Raw genomic sequence first — 16,166 nt, forward strand, 5'->3', positions numbered from 1 at the left:
TGGCCTTTTTGAATTTCTGTTTCAGTGAGTTTCAGAAATCCACAGGCTGCTAATGCTAACACATCAGGACAGAGCCTGGGAAGACAAGAGACATTTGCAAAGATGAGTAACTAGAAGCAAATGGCGCCTCAAAGTCTCCGTTTAAAAAGTCTTTAATGAGATACAGTACTTTTTTTTTTTTTTTTTTTTTTGCTCTTTTCTTGGGCTAATGCCTAGTATGTACCAACCACTGGGCCACATTTTTAGGAAACATCTAAATCAAAAGTCAGAAGATTACACAGGGACATAAGAAAATCTTAGGATGGCAGGAGGCCAGGAAGCCCAGCTAGGCCTGTCCTTTCCTAGAGTTAACAGTTGTTCACCATAATATATTTTATTCCCTTTCCATACGCTTCTTGCTCTCTTTGAAAACTGGTCGGACTGGTCGCTTCTGGAGCAGCTGATCGCTGATAAAACGCACCACCTGAAAGAAAGAGATTGCATTTGTACATGCGAGGCCTTTCCGTGAGTCATGTCCCTTGTTCTTGTATTTGACATTAGCTCTAATCGCTGCGGCATGGCTCCTCTCAATTCCCTCCAGAGTCCTCTGCAGCTCCGCGAGGTCCCTTCTTAATCTTTTCTTTTTTCTAGGAACGCAGACCTAGTTTCACTAACCGCTTTCGAATGACTATGAACCTCCAGTCTGGCTGTCATTCTGGGACTTTGTGGTACTTTTTTCCATTTCTGTAATATTCCTCTCCTAATTAGGTAATCAAGACTGCACCCCTTTCCCATGTGGCCCTCCGAGATCTATGTTATTTATTAGCTTATTTATATTTTATTATTCATTTAAAAAGGGACGGCCACAAAGCCGCCTGGCTCTGTGCCTCGCTAGTCTTTTAAACCGGGCGGTCTCTACCTGCTGTCGCTTTTCCTCTTCCCCTTGTTCCCTGTGTGTTTGTTACATCTATTTTTTGCATGCCATTGCTTATATTAAGATGATGCAAAGATATAGATGTCCTTAACTTTAAGCATGTGTGTAATGCAGAGCATTTCCAGTGACGTCTGTGGAACTGTTTGTGGTTCTGTTTAAACACATGTGTAAGCATGAGCAGGATTGAAGCCGTAGACTGTAAATTCCTCTGAGCAAAAGTTGCTCTGTGCTTGACCAGTATGTAGCACAATGAAGTCCTGATGCTGCTTATCTGTCAGCACTGCTACTATAATAATATTTATTCTGCCATAGCTCTTTCCATCCACGGACCCCATTCAACTGAGGGAGAAGAGTAACATTAACTCCAAGCTATGGATGAGGAAGCTAAGACACAGAGAGGTGAAATAATTTGTCCAGTGTCACATGCTGGGTCAGCACTGGAGCCATGAATACAAGCTAGATCAGCAAATTCCTCTACCCTCCCGGTTGGACCATGAGGTATCAATAAAAGCCTTACTAATCGTTTTCACAGCAATGAAATTATTCTCTTCCACATATGTGCTTCCATGTATATATCCAAATCCTTTTTATCAGCCATAAAACACCACTCTTAAACTCTTCCCCTCCTCATTCTTTTGTGGAAGATTCAGGTTAAGTTCCCTTTTGGGGTGCTTGACCTAAAGACCCTCGTCATCTTTTTATTTCTCCATAAACCACCAATCTGCCTATGTGCTTAGTGTCAGCTCCCTTGTATTGACTTCCCCGCTGAATCTTTCCGCCAGCTTCAGCGGACTTGGAATCAGTTTGTCGGCTTGGGTTATCAGTGAATTGCATTACCGTACCGAATGGGTTTTTAAATATATTAAAGCTTATATTCAGATTTCAGATAAGCATGCACCCTTACTGTTAATTTGCATTTCATAACAAAAGCCCTCTGAAAACTTCCTAAGGGCCGGGGATTATAGCACTGCTGTTGTTCCTTACAGGCCATGTTCCTGCAGAGGTGTAGCAGGGCAGCGCCGCGCCTCGGGTGGCCGCGGGGCTATCTGTGCATGCACACACCTCCACCAAAGACCCGGTCACCTCCCCTCTGTTCTGCTGCTATGTTCCAGCTTCAGTGATCGCTTCAGCATGTACGACCCTAAGGCAAAATGTTGTGTACCTCTAAAGTGCCTTCCACTGGAGGACCTCAGCATGTTTCACAAGCGTGAATGAATTCCCTTTCACAAAAGCTCCATAAGGTAGCTAAAAAGGATGGTTCCCATTTCACAGATCTAGGAAACTGAGAGAGAGAGGGACCTAGGACGTTGTCCTTCAAGGTTCAGAGCCTCTTGGCCCTGATCCAGAATAGTATTTATGCTTAACTTTAAGTATGTGACTGGTTCGATTGGCTTTAACCCACAGCTTTCCTGGCCTGAGGCCAGAGTGCTCATCACTTTGCAAGACAGGGCCCCAAGTAACTTGCCCAGTGTCTCACCAGAACAATTGTGGCAGGCTGGGACCCCAGCCCCTCGACTCCCTGTCTGGTGTGTGAATCACAAGGCCACCTGCACTTCCTCAATAGTCAAAATTATTCTAATGCTCTGGCACTACTAGTAGTCATGTCTATCAGACCCAATCTCCCTCTATTTGCAAATAGCCTCACTCTTTGATATACAAGATTGTCTATCATACAACTGACTAGCTTATCTCCGATTGAAAGCCGCCTTGATGTCAATGGCAAGATGCTCCCTGACATCAGTGGGCTTTGACTCAGACCCTTTTGTGAATGAATGCTCTTTTAATGGCCTAATTTTTATGGTGTTCTTGCCTGTCTCCCATTGCTACTTCCAAAAGGGATGTGAATCAGTCTGGAGAGAAAGTGAACCCTCTGTCATGTTGACATAGATTTGAAACAGTCCCAACAATAATTTTTTCTGAGTCTTGTAAAAAGTCAGTTATCTTATTGTCATATTTACCCCCTTGCATTTCTCTTCTCCTGCCAGTGCAGGTCTATCAAACCAGAAAGTTTAAGTGGTTCAAACATCCAGAGAGTGGGAGCCTAAACTAGGCTAAGCCCAAAATACATGATGTTATATGCATCCCCAAGGAGCTCCTTGTTCTTGAATGTTTAAGTCAAGTTTTAGTTTAGGGCACCATGGATTCCTTCTAGTGTTAAATTAAGTCCTTTCCAGTGTTAGTTTCAAAATAGGATTTAAATATCCCTCTTTCTTGAGGAATCTTTGAAACTAAAAAAGAATTTTGGAAGTATATTGAACAGTTTTGCTGCTCTTGAGAATCACTGATGGTGATAGACTGGGAATAAATTGCTCAGATACGTAGTTCACAGGACAAACACATGATAAGTGCAGCATCAGTAGTCCCAGTGTTTACAAGAAAGTATGGGAATTTCTCTTTCTTTTACGTCTTTGTATTGTGATGGTGAAAAATTGGCTTGCTTGAGCTCTCCATGCAAACAAGGTCGGATGGTTGGCAAAAATAGCATAAAATATCACGTCTATCAGACAACTTTCTGAACTTAGGTGAGGACCACGATAGAAGGAGCCTCCACTATTCCAGATTTTGTGAAATAATTCAGTATCTGTCTGGAAAAATGGCAGATAAATTAAGCTCTTTGTCTATCACTGAACCATTGGACTGTTTTGGGGCCTGTAACTTGGGTTTCAGTTAAGCCACCCCCTGGGCCCGGTTCACCGTGCGCCTGCAACCAAGACTTCCTTTTGTGGTGAGCTCCATCAGGGAAAGGAGAGTCAGATCTCTCCCAACAGTGATATAGAAGAGTGAACTTTGTTAAAGTGGAAGTACTTGGTCTAGTCTTAATCTTTTCCCAACATCTGGTTGACAGCCCCCCTGCCCTCCTCACAAATCAGTGTAAGCAATTCTCTCAATTTGCATAGATCATGGATCCAGTTAAGAAGCTTAGATTTTCATTTTGGGAAGACCCCTCCCCATTTTGTTCACTGATCTGCTTTGGTGGTTCTTCTGGCCTGACAAATAGTGAAATATAGTGAACTCTCATGAGCAAACTTCCATTGACGTACACAGTTTTAGCACCCTCTTTCAACAACTTTGCGTGACACATACCTCGTCCTCAGTCATACTGAACACATGTAACAAAACCTGTTATTCCTTAGAAGTCTGTAGTAATCCTCTCCCTTAACACATGTAGTCTATAACCTTGATTTTCCTTTTAGTCTTGCTCCTTGGGGGTTTGGTGAATGTGTACAAGTGCTGGAAAGGTGTTCTAGCATCAAGCATCCTTACTAGGTCTTTTTGGCTCATTTTCTTTTTTTACATCAACAGCTTTTAATATTTTCACCTGTATCATGGCACCACATCCCTGGAGAGCATAACTATGCTACATTGAAGTTGGTTGAAAAGCACAGAAATATTGCCCAACTTCTCACCAAATTACAAAGTTGATTTATATTTGTCCTTTTGGTAGTCATGCATATTTGCTGTTTGTGACTTCTGTGCAACACACATTTTGCTCAGATAAATGTGTGTGAATTTCAGTCTACAGCTGAGACTTGTTTAATCAAGAAATGAAATGTATTTGGGACAGATGTAGAAGTAGTTCACAGATACTAAGTCATCTAGACAGGGACCTAATAATAGTGTGATTAAAATGACCGGTCACCAGGTTTGAATTGCCAAATATCAAATAATTACATGAGCTTTTGCGATGAACAGTTGACAACTCATCCATAGCTCAAATATACTTGTAGAAACCATTTGTCTAACAGATCTGAATTAAAAAAAAATTGCAAAATTTTTATTGGCCTATAGGCAAGCCTTGGATGAAAACAAGAGCTAAATTTGTTTTTAAAAAGGGCAGCAACTACTTCAAGCTGTCTTTGATATTAAAAAGTCCTTGGCTTGTGAAGCAGAAAAGTCTTATATAACATATATGCGGACACATTTGCCCTTATGTAAATGATCCCCTTATTAACTTGTTGCACTGACCTGTCCCTGACTGAAGGGATCTAAAATAATACGTGGAAATGTGTCAAAAAACAAACCCCCTCTTTAAGGCAAAAAAGCAAAGGAATCCCTCACGTTTATGTCTCTTCCTTACCCTTGATTTTTCCTTGATTTATCCTATAGTGCAGGTAGAGGAAGACAGGGATTACAAGTTATGCCCCTTCCTGCAATAGTTCTGACACCAGGTTTCGCATGATATGCTCCAAAATAGTGTTTGTTGTTAAGATTTGGAGCAGAAGCTGTTGTGTGACATGAGGCGCTGCCCCTTATCTGGTAGGTCGCGCAGGGGGACAGGAACACCAGTGTTTCTCCTGACAGCGTTTTCCACCCGTGGGTTTCTTGCCTGCCTTCTGGCTGTCGTAGACATCTGCCATAGGTCCCTAAGCTGTACATCCACTGACTCGTTGCTAAAGCTGTTGGAAAATGGCCTGAAACGTTTAAGTTTTGTTTTTTTTAACATTTCCATGAAAAACACTGTGAGACGCTTAGGCTGTTTTTTGTTTTTAAAAAGGGGTTGACTTATTCTCATCATCACCTTTATGGCCCTACCTGATCTCTTTAGTAACCCTTGCATCTTTGGGTCTTACATCTTTGGATCTGAGAATGCAAATTCCTTTGCTTGCCATCTACTTAAGCCAGGCAGTCCCATTCTGGGCCCCAGCAGTCCTCTTTTTCCTAGCTAATATGGATGCGGGAAATACAAAGGGTTAACTTCCTTGAAGTAACTGATATTCAGGAAAAAAAATCAGAGGGGGAATCACCCGTCCCTAAAAAGAGGTGTCCAAACTACTGCATCTGATTAGGTATAATTATAAAAGTGGTCTAATTTTCAGATAGGCTGGAAGCCCCAAGCTCTGCTGCTTTCCCCAGCTGTGGGAGTTTAGCACCTCGGAAAATCTCAGCTGCCTTTATTTAAGCCCTAAATCTAGTTTTAGGTGCATCGCTTCAGGCCTCTCAGATTGAAAATGTGGGCTATTGTGGGCAAATGACAGAAATAAATGGGAAGGAAATAAAATAGGTAAAAGGAAAAAAAAGAAAAAAAAATGACTCACCTCTTCAAATGCTATGTAAAAGTTTGCTAGGCTTAAATTACTGAATATAGTTTAAGATATTTGGGAATCTTATGCAGCAGAACAAATTCTCTTTCCTCTCCTAAAAGCTGGCTCCTTCTGTGTGTCAGCTCAGAGTTCAATCACGTAGTCACAATAAAGTATAGGTCAAGTCCTAGAATGTCTGTGTCTTATAGTCTTATTCTTGCCTGACAAGTGCTACATCTAAATCAGCCTATGGCATTAAGTTATAGCCCTGAAAGCAGACTAGAATAGTAAAACCAGTTCAGATGACACACGCTTCTTTTCCCCTCAACCTGACTTAAGCCATTGTTGCTTTTAAGTCACAACTTCCAGCATCCCTAGTATAATTGTAATTCTACGTAGTGAGCAAATCTCAGCAAGACTATCTTACTGGATATATTTGGGTAAGTTCACGGCTGGGTTGGGTTTAAAGATCACATGCTGGTAATAAGATTTATTCAACTTAAAGATATCCAGCTAGATTAAGACCATGTTGACTCATGCATCCAGACAGAGTCATTGGTCATTGATATATTGTGCTGGTCGTTTTTGATGGGTGTAATAGTTGTTATTAGTATGTTTATGCGGAGAAATGGAGAGACCTACACAGAGAAAGGAGTCACAAGTCGCTTATTAAGTGTCCTGTGCCCATGTTTGAGCTCCTAAAAATCCTGCAGAAAGCACAAAGTCTGAACAAGCATGAAGACTGGGATCTTCTTTTATTTTCCAAGAGGCTGTTCTTCAGGACTTGGCTGACAGTGTATTGGATGGGCAATGTGAAGATGTCTCTGCTCTGGTGCTACTGATGGGTGCCTTCACAAACACTGAATTAGCTTTAAGTAAAAAAGGAAGCTGAATGTGAGATCTGAAAAACGAAAGCAGATAAGAAAATGTAGGTTTACCGTGTCTGCGCTGTTAGATTCCTTGGGCATTGGGGTCCGGGTAGAATGTGGTATCTAGAGACAATCTAGAGTTGTTAGTCCATGTTTTGGGGAAAAAAAGAAGAAGAGTGAATGTGGGAGTTTGAGACAAATGTAATATGGGAAAGGGGTGTGGAGTCCACCAGTGAAAATGATGAACAGTGACAGAAATATATAGGACAGCACCGAAGTCAAAATGAAGCAGCTAAAATAATCACATGTATTCACAGGGAGGAAACAGTATCAAGCAGCACTGCAGATTAAATGATGCTCAATGAAGATGAGAAAAAGGAACCAAACAAGTCTCAGAGTACTGCGAATGTCCCTTGAGAGAATTTCTAAAGTGTCTGTGCAAACCTGATCAAACAATTGTAAATTAAATTTTAAAATATACTCTTTTAACCTAATAGTTTATTTTTTAACCTAACTTTGGACACTCACTTTGAAAAACGTGGGCTAACTTAAATAGGAAACTTTTGGGGATGTAACTCTTTACCTTCCTGCCACCTCCTTCCCACAAAAAAGAGCTTTGCCAGCTACTTCTCCCAAATCCAAAAGCCATTCTCCACTATATCCTATGGTCATTATTTAGACCAGCCCCAAACCATTCTCTATGTCCAAGAAAAAGTTTGGGAAAACTGGTGGGTCTGGTTATGTAGCTTCAAATAACTGAATGTGGGCTCTGGCAGCAAAAAGGGTGAAAGAAAATCCAAATGGCAAGGTCCTCTGACTCCATGGTTTTCTGGGTGGGTGGGGTTGCTTCTCCAGAGTCCCAGGCAACCTCAGCTGCCACCACTATACCATGGTCAAATAACTGGAACTCAAACAATTTATCACCATTAAACTCCTAAGCTTCACTAAAAAATCATACCGCAATCAGTGCAGATTATATCCTCTTTGCTCAAGACCTTCACCTAGTGAATGGTCCACCCAACCATGCTCTACCTTTAGAGATCAGATGGTTTGAAAAGTTGGCTCCATACAAAATGGTGGAGTAACAGAACTGCAAGGTGAAAAACCTGTGGATTGCTCCGAGGAAGTCTGGAGCCAAAGGAAAAATGATGCGACATCTTCACCGTGTACAGATGAGCGCAACCGATGACCACTGTCTCCTGACAACTCCACAAACAAGAAGGAATCCAACAAGACACGCTGGTTGTGAGTCCCCGAAGCAGGTACTGAATACAGGCCAAGTCTAGGAATGCTGCTCTGACTTCTTCATCAATCTATAATCATTTATCTCAGCCTCGTCTGGGTTCAGCCTCGCTAGACAGCTCGTATCCCCAACCCAGTCACCATTACACATCCCTCCACATTTCTTAGCTGTGAGAAAGAAAGGAAAATAGGACTAGATGACATCTAAGTATTGAGGACATTGCAAGCTCTATAGCTTCTCAGTAACCCCCTGCCAGAGCCCACATGGTTACAAACAGCTTTATATAGAAAATAAGCAAGGAGCGAGACCAGACGAAATCTCTCAAGGCAGCTGGGAAATTGATTGATACCGTTTTCTGGGGCCCTTGAGAAATCAAAGATCACTCCATCAAACCCCTACAAGACCACAGCCCTCTGACCAACATTTTATTCTGTATTAAATCAAGTACATTGATGGCCCTGGTTGATTGATTTCTTTATAGTGATGAACTGATTAACAAGGATCAGGTGTCCATCCTAACTGTTTCAGAGCTTTTAGAGGATTTCTATACTGTTGCCCAACTTCTTACAGTCAGCTTTTACAGTATAGAAGTCGGCAAATAAATGTAGAAGGGCAGCTGGCTTTCTATTCAGCACCAAGAGGGAATCATAAACAGCAATAATTAACTGTCCATATTACCCTTGTGCCCACAACCATATTGACTGAGGTCCAAAGAATGGCAGACAGAGCTAGAGAGATATAGCTTGGAAGTTTCCCTTCAAACCATACGTTTAAAAAAACAGTAATAGAAGACAAGGGCGCCCACATCCAGAGACGGCCTTTCAAGGAAGTGTCTAACAACTGATTCTTTGACGAAAAAATATCTTGCTCTCCATTAAGAAATCGTTGGCAAACAACTTGAAATAATGACTCCAACAGTGTATCCCTAGAAAATCCAGGGGGGTATATGGATCTGATTCATAGCCAGTAGCCCACATATCCTCATGCACCTTCAAAACTCCAGTAACATTTTTGGCTTGAAAGTTAAGCAAGGACGATCGTGTTTGTCGCCCAAGAACTGTGCCTTCTACTTCCACCGAGGGAGTAAAAAACTCTGTCTCATGCTGAGCGATCTTACCGGGACAGTAACTGGGAAACTCCTCAGGAAAGGAACAGTCACCTTTCATGATGTGCAAGCAGCTTTGATTAGCCAGGTGGTCTACCGCAGAGCCATTCAGGTATTCATGACTGTGAAGGCAAAAAAAACCCTTTCCTTTTCTTTGTTGCTAGACCCAACATACAATTTCAAAAACCATTTATGCTATGTTAGGGCCAATTAGGAACTGGACTTATTCTACAAATATCATAGCCTTATTTCCCATTCCATCAGTCATGTGAATACCATGGTAACATGTGGGGACAAAATTAGGAAAGATGACATTTAGAAGCCACAGTATCAGTGACTGGGAACAGCAGGTGACTGCAGTGTTTTTCATACAGATGAATTGGGCAGTCTGTCAGGAAGAAAATATTCTTCCTATGAAACCAAGGGGCTTCTGTTTGGCTCTAGGGTCTTGTAATGTCCTTTGACATCGTGAGATAGCAGGTGGTAGAGAACTGAGGCTTCCACCCCTTCGAACGGCATCCTTAATAGTCATATTCCCAAGCCTGTTTCTTTAATCTGCACTAGGATCTGATTCCTGACCTCTAGGCTTTGACCCTTAAGTAACCAGAATATTTCTTGAATGCTTTTAGCATGCACCACCCACTTCCTTACTTCTGTTGTGTTTTATATTAGGTTCAAAAGTATACACACATCATTTCATGCCAAGTCATTTGATCATATATAACCATCATCCAAAAGATATCAGCATTACCAAGAATCAGAGTGTTGGAAGGGACCTGAAGGGCCACCTAGTCCAGCCTCCTACACAAATGCTAGATACTTACAGTGAAGACCCATACGTCTATACTGTCTAACCTACCACAGCTGTCATACCTCTCCAATGTAAAGCATGTAGGTATTGACATATTTGAAGGATTATTAAATTAATAGAAAACGTGGGTGTGATGAAAACCTGTCACTGGGAATGTGCTTTACTCTAATGGCCTTTTTAGGTCACATTCTTTGCTAAGACATTTCAATCAATAGAAAAGTCCCGCTGATAAGAATCTGGTGGGTAGAAAAATGGTGGCTTCAGAGTCTTTTGGAGTATTATTGCCTTAGAAATGAGCATTATGTGAGCAAGGAATTGGTAAGATCCTGATCCTGTAGCCACACACCAACTGGCTCACCCAGTCCATCAGGTGCACACTCAAACCCTGATTAATGCACTGCAGAATACTCCGCCATCCCCAATGCCAGCACCACCCCCTGACACCCATTACCTCCATACCCAATATACCCAAGTATCCACTACATCCTACATCCTCCTATTATCTCCTGCTAGCGGCACACAGGAACGTGCACGCCTCAACACATAAACACTCTTAAACCTGCCCACAGTTTCAAACTTTGCACACAATCCTTTGTGACAAAAAAGAGCCGTGAGTGGGATGAATGAATCATAGCATGAAACCATGGATGGTTCCCAAGTTCCCCAGAGAAGTCACCGCTCTTGAGAATTATATTATGAGAGACATTCTTTGGCTACTCTTAATTATCACTTTCATTCACTAAATGTATGTCTGCGATGTAAATACATGACAAAGGGATGTATTTTCATCCGTTTTAGCATAATGTAATTCAGTGTGACTTGCATTTACATAGGATGTATTATTAGCCAATATACATTATCAAAACCATATGGAACCCAGTGATAAAGTCATCATTGCGGAGCCGCAACTCGGAAAGCTTTGGCCCTCTGCTTCTGCTATGTGGATTCGCAGTGCAACCGGTAGCTCAGCAAGGAAGGGTTTGTGGACAACAGCCTAAATAACCATGTTTTCGCTCCTCTTGTACTGGCATCAGGAAAGATCTTGCATGGATTTGAACTTGAAGAAGAGAAGGACTAACCAGAGGTGAAATCATTTTCAGGAACCAATAAATAACTCAATGTTTGGAATCACTGGTCGAAGACCTAATACAAATATTGTTTCCAGAGAGGCTAATGGTTAATACCATTAGGAAAAGACAATATTTGGTAGCAGATTTGTTCCAAAAAAATAAAGGGAAATTGTAATACTACAGAGAAAAATTCTGAGAACATGGAAGGTATTTCATTTTAAGTTATTTGATTTGTTTTTAATGAGGCTGAAACATGCTTTTAGCAATAAGGGCAGCTTTTCGCCTGCCTAGTGTTGAGCTGCAGTTAGAATTGAGCACGGGCATCCATTTTCTCAGAATTGCGCCTTATGGTTGTCCCCCATCAGGATTGGGAACGGAGCCAGGCACATATGAAATGTTTAGCTTATAACATTTGTCCCAATATCTACAACATGGTTTTTCTTGATTTTTTCCCCCTCCATTATGCTTCTAGATACAATATCTGTGAATAATGTTTGTCCTATAGCTGATTTGGGTACAGTTCTTGGTGAGTAGTTAATATTGGACCGTTGACATTTTAGCTGTATTTGCCGGACAAGAACAGGTGCAAGATATGAACATAAGGAAAGCCAGCCTTGAGTCTTCCAGAGAGAAAGGGGAAGGCGCTCGGAGTTAGCAACCTCTGCGTTTGAGACTTGAGGCATTTCAAAACGCCTTTAGCCCTGATGGCCTGACTGATAGCTACTGCAACTAGTGGAATATGGCTTTTACACTGAATTTCATATTTAATAAAGTTGTGGCTGGTTGGCTTGTATCACAACACAGTTTCCAGTTTTATTTCCCATGGGTTCATAGCAACAGCAACACACAGCAGTTATAATGTGTCATAAAATAAATATTAGCAAAAGCAGCCAAGACACTCAGCCCAGTTTGAGGCTTGCTTAGGAATACTGTTCTGTATTCCTCTACCGCGCTGAAAGCAGAAGGTACCGTCTGCCATGAAGAGCTTTTCGTTTTTCTCCCTTTAAACGGTCGGCTCTCTTTTGAATGCCGCAGCTAATAAAAGTAAGTACTAGGATAGCACTTCTTTTCATGTTGCTCCAGTCACATTGCTTTTTTAAATTAAGAGTCTGTCCGCCCCTCTATTATAAACCATATCGCAAGGGCTTAATGGCTCCATTTTGAACAAAATTATTTGGCTTAAACCTGTCATATAAGTTTTCTCCTTAGAGCAGTGATTCTCTACCTTATGGGAGTCAGGGCCTCCCTCCATATTTTTTTTTTTAGTTTGGTGGCATCTCATAGTCTCATCTGACCTCAGCGGCTCTCAACCAGGGTGCTGCCACCACTGCTGGGTGAAGCTGACCCATGTGCCTTTTGCCCAGCCAGAGAAACTTAAAGCCTAAAGCTCCCGCTCTTGCAGAACCATCCCAGCCTGCCACCCCATGCTCCTCCTGGAAATAGTGGCATGAGGGATACTTCCACCTGCCCTACACACACCTGTTTCTGGCAGAAGGGTCAGGACTGAGACTGAGAAGGACTGCAGCAAGACTGGGTACTCCTGCTTGCTTTAGGCTTACCTAGCTGTGCACAAGGTGTATGGGGCAGTTCCACCTGGCCACAGTAACACCCTCTGCCACAACACCTCTGGAAGGGTCTTGAGGTACCTTAACTGAGAACCACTGCCTTAGAGGGCCAGATTTTGCTGGAGGGGAGTAAAATGTCTTTATCAAAAGAATATACATATATGCATGTGTGTGTGTGTGTATGGGTGTAGAGTCTAGACACGCACACATATATATAATATATATTATAGATAGATACATTATTATAAGAATTAGACAGTATCACCTCTCTCTCTCTCTCTCTCTCTCTATATATATATATATATATATGTTACCTAGAGTAAAATGATACACATACCTATGCAGAGAGACACATGGACTTTGCATGGCTGTGTATATGTAAGTGTGTAGACAATCTCCATTTAATCATTTCAACTTCAGAGCCATGTAATCAGTGCGCCATGTATCTCGGACCACCTCCCCTGTACTCAACCCACTGTCCAGCTCCCTAGGTTTTTCCTAACATCCTAAATCCCTTGAGTTGCCACTTTTTAAAATGGCTGTCAAAAAGTATTTCCGACACTACCCCACAAATTGGGAACTTCCATCAGCTTACCGCGAATTCCCCTGGCCCAAGGCCCCAAATGAAGCAAGATACATTCCCAGGGCAGGAGCAATTGTTCCATATATTCCAGTATAAAGTCCAACATGAATGATGCTTTGCCTAGAAACATGGATTTAAATTCCCCTGCTCCATTCCATCGACACACAGCCATCTACATTAAAACCACCTGACTTGACCCCCCGTGCCAGGCTAACCTGACCCTGGAAGTTGTGCTGAACTTCAGGACCTGAGGTCACACCTGCCTCCTACCCTGCCCCTGGTTTGTTTAGATGTCGCCCGGGTACTATTGGCTGCAAGCACAGCAAGTTTGCCGGGCTCAGTCCCACAACTTCCTGTCCTGCCTTCTGAATACTCTGCACCCCACTTCTTGTCTCTCTCCTAATTAGAGCCAAGCACAGCAGGAAAGGCAAGCAGTGGACACATGTTAGAAGGGCTTAACAAGCAAAGTACGGGCAGTATTTGTTGGAGCAATGATGTTAATTATCCTACCTAAGCCACGTGGGCAACCCTTCCCAAGGGAGGAGATACTTGTGAAGGGTTGCCCATGTGGCTTAGGTAGGCTGAGAGTGATGGTCAGGGTGGACATACGATATCAAGACATATCCCAGTGTAAACATATTCTTAGCCTCCTGGTGCCTCAATTTCCCATCTGCAAATGGAGATAATGAGACTCCTTTATGTCACGGGCAGACTGAGTTTAAGTAACTGTAAAAATTGCAAGGCACTGACATACTTCACTGAAGTGAGTCATCTAAGTATCATAGATAGATAGACACAGGGGTTAACACTGGAAGGTTCATACCATTGGAAAGTGGTAGCCTTGATTATAGTGATGGCAGCTCCCAGGACAGTGGCCTTTAAATTCATGGCAAAGACATGTTAAGCTATTTTAGAGGTTTATGTAACTCCCTCTTAATTCTGCATGGAATAACTAAGGATATAGTCACAGCGAGGTCCCATCCAACCCAAAACATCTGTGAATCTGTGAAAACTCTCTAAAACATTGCTAAAATATGTAGCATACACTGAACTCATGATGGTCGGGATGGTATAAAGGCTTGATCTGCTTTGATTTGGGCAATGATGTTAATCATCCCAGAATTAGTAAAGGTTTACATAATAAGTCTTAACTCTAGCTCCAAGTATTTGGGTATTTGGTATTTTGCTATCAAATCCAAATCACCTTTCCTTCAAACCTGCAATCCTTACTCCCTTAAGCTGTTCCATTAAAGCCATCAACTACATATGGAAGAAGCAGAGACCAACTCAGGCAGCTGCTGGAGAAAAAACAGTGGAGGGGAGGGAAGCAGGCTGGACTCAACAGGTAGCCTCTGGACTCTGCTGTACTGTCTAGACCCTCCAGTGAGGCAGCGACATGGGACAGAGGTGTAGTCTTTGTGACGCCGCAATGGCTGACCCCTCACAATCCTGAGTCCCCCCTCCTCTAATGCTATGCTCATTTCTAAAGGGGTAATGAACTATTTGCAGTGCAGGAAGGGCTGAGATTGCTGTCTTCAGTGACGCCGGCGTGTTGGGGGGTGGTACAAGCACAGGAGGATAAGACAAGTAGTGGGCACGTGTCAGAAGGGCTGTGCTTAAGGAATGAACAGCAAAATATGTATAAGTGTACTGTGATATTGGAAAGGGAGTCGGTCCTTTAAAATAAAGGTTGAAACAGAATGAAATGATCATTTTAATTAACACAACAGGGGATGTAAAACAGCAGCCCATCTGCAGCGGGTGGGGGAATGGGCTCTTGGAGAGAAGTTTTGGGTGACATTCTAAATGAGAGCTGGATACGGGAGAAAATTACGGACATAAAAAAGAGTTTGTAGCATCTTAAGTGTGCTATCTTGGTGTTTGTGCTGCTCGATCACCACATGGCGATCAACAGCAAACCAGCACACAAAAATTGGACGTGTGCATATGCAGTGCAAATAAGTTGACTGACAAAAGCCTCATGTCCCATCCTCCAGTCTTCTCCCTCTGTTTTGTCTTGTCCGGTTTCTGCTTAAATTATTAGCTCCTTGGGTCACAGGCTGTATTTTTTTTTTAATTTCTCTGCTTGGTAGATTGTTCGTTTGAGGAGTTCACTGACTAAGCAACCATATTGAACCTGATTAAATCCTCCCATAAGGAAAAAAAAGAACACCACTGAGATGAAATCTTGTTTAATTTTCTCTCCAGTTATTTAGCCATGAGACAGAGGCAATACGTCTGACTCCAAGCTCTGGCAAACCTTTGGGACCAACAGGGAGAGAGGACTAGCCACACAGATGCTCTGTTTCTCTGTATTGGCTCCGTGTCCTCGGTGATCCTACTTTTTCATGGGGGTCTAGCTCTTGGAAAGCAATGTTTCTACAGCCTTCTGTTGCCCCTGGATCACCTGCAAGGAGATTCCATAAATATAGTGGAAGAAGAGGCAAAAAAAGATAATCCACCCTGGAAAATACTGCCATGGTGGCAGATGAACATCTGTTCTGTAAAGACACACAGAAAAGGAACCCAGGATCAGGCCCTTATATTCTAGTTTGTAACAGATGCTGAGCGTGCTCCAGGAGGTGGGGGGAGGGAAGGAAATTTTAATTAGGGTGGCTCCAAGAGCTGCTTTAATTAAAGCACCCAGAGCGTCACATGTCTTAGCATCCCTGTGCTGAAAAATGGCAACAAGGGCACTTTAACTAAAGCTCGTTTGACAAGCATTAGTTAAAGTGCCTCTGCTGCCATTTTTCAGCTTGGGGACAGCGATACACATGACGCTGGAGTCCGCTGGAGCGCGGTAACTACCATGCTCCTGTACTTCCAGCACGTTGGAGCAGCCTCAATGTACGTGTACAGGCACCATTTCTCATCTCATCCAAACACAAACTCAGACTGGCAGGATTAAACACCTGTTTCAGGAACAGGAAAGCAAGAGTTATTGAAGAGTTGGGATGGTGTGCTAGGCAAAAGACAGCAAGAGCAT

General features: G+C 42.5%; 1 long non-coding RNA gene across 1 annotated transcript; it reads left to right on the plus strand.

The window, feature by feature from the left end:
- The first annotated feature begins 386 nt into the window (after window positions 1-386).
- LOC149867669 (uncharacterized) lies at window positions 387-7,269 on the plus strand. The gene is made up of 4 exons (XR_016441648.1): window positions 387-504; window positions 1,226-1,411; window positions 1,900-2,154; window positions 7,121-7,269. It is a non-coding gene; the product is annotated as an uncharacterized LOC149867669 (long non-coding RNA).
- Window positions 7,270-16,166: the final 8,897 nt, after the last annotated feature.

Source organism: Crocodylus siamensis, chromosome 4 (assembly GCF_052110815.1).
Source record: "Crocodylus siamensis isolate JL-2025a chromosome 4, ASM5211081v1, whole genome shotgun sequence".
NCBI classification, from domain to species: domain Eukaryota; kingdom Metazoa; phylum Chordata; order Crocodylia; family Crocodylidae; genus Crocodylus; species Crocodylus siamensis.